This window comes from Dasypus novemcinctus, chromosome 10, assembly GCF_030445035.2.
Source record: "Dasypus novemcinctus isolate mDasNov1 chromosome 10, mDasNov1.1.hap2, whole genome shotgun sequence".
Taxonomy (NCBI): domain Eukaryota; kingdom Metazoa; phylum Chordata; class Mammalia; order Cingulata; family Dasypodidae; genus Dasypus; species Dasypus novemcinctus.
Window position 1 is genome coordinate 13439803 of NC_080682.1, and position 1419 is coordinate 13441221.

At 46.6% G+C, this 1419-nt stretch overlaps 1 pseudogene; it reads left to right on the top strand.

Moving 5' to 3' along the window:
• Positions 1-500: 500 nt before the first annotated feature.
• LOC131280328 (U6 spliceosomal RNA) lies at positions 501-600 on the top strand (annotated as a pseudogene).
• The last annotated feature ends 819 nt before the right edge of the window (positions 601-1419 follow it).

Below are 1419 nucleotides of genomic sequence, written 5' to 3' on the forward strand. Positions count from 1 at the left end.
ACTCCAAAAGCTTTGGTATGGCTGTGTGAAATCCAGTGCAGACCCATTTCTGGGGTAGAGCATCTGGGAGGATTTGAATGGGATGGAGGCTCTTCATCTTACTCTTCTATTTTCTATGGTATTAAAAATCAATTTGATTAATTTTTGGTAGGTGGGCATTCTCACACCACATTGGAGGACCGAGGTTTGGTTCCCAGTGCATCTTAAAGAAGACGAGCAAGACAGCAAGTTGATGCGATGGGCTGGCACAGTGAGCTGATGCAACAAGAGGCAATGAGATGACACGATGAAGAAAAGCAATGAGAAACACAAGCAGGGAGTGGAGGTGACTCAAGCGATTGGGCACCTCCATCTCACATGGGAGATCCTGGGTTGGTTTCTGGTACTTCCTAAAAAAAGCAGAAGACAAGCACACAACAGACAGTGAGTGCAAACAACAGAGGAGGAGAGTGGTGGAATAAATACATAATAAATTTAATAAAAGATAATTAGTTCAGTCCTTGCTTTGGCAGCACATATGTTCAAGTTGGAATGATATAGAGAATGACATGGCCCCTGAGCAAAGATGTCATGCAAATTTGTGAAGGGTAGTCTAGGGATATAAATGACAATTGAAAGAAAGCTAGAGGGAAGCAGATGTGTCTCCAAAAAAGAGTCGGGAGTTCATCATAGGAGTAATGCTTACACACACCTCAGCAGGGTGCCAGAGACAGCCAAAGTAGATAGAAGCCCAGGTACTGGTTCTCCTGAGGGCTACAGAGACCCAGAGGTTCTACGGTGGTGGCAGATGGCTCTGGAGTTCAGTACCATGTCAGTTGGCCGTACTTTGGAGTTTGTGTTCCTGAGTGTGATGGAGTTGGACGCAGATATGAGCTTTCTACAATGCCTCTTCTGGTACTTTTCCCGGACCTGTGTTTGGTGTTGGGGTTGGTGCATACTCAGGAGACCTGAATCTCTGCACTGTCCATGTGACAGCCAGGCCCTGAACCTCAGCAGACATGCAACTCCTACCCTCTGGTTTATTGGACTTACCCCAGCCAGCTAACAGGGAGGTGAAGGGACAACCACCACACCAGGGAGCCAAGAGTGCCTCCAACTGCAAGTAGAATTGCATCTATCATCCATGTGGAATCTAAGCCCCCTTCCTGGTATAGAGGGGGAGTGGACATAACCATTCCAGGGCCCACAGGATGGAAGAATAGAGTATGGATTAGAATGGACTTACTGGTGTTCTACTATGGAACTATTGTGATTAGTGATGGAAGAAATTGTAGCATTGATGTCGAGAAAGTGGCCATGGTAGCTGCTGATGGTAGGGTGAGAGAGATGAGATATGATGTGAGGGCATTTTCAGGACTTGGAGTTGTCCTGGGTAGTACTGCAGTGACAGATGCTGGACATTGTATGTCCTGCCATGGT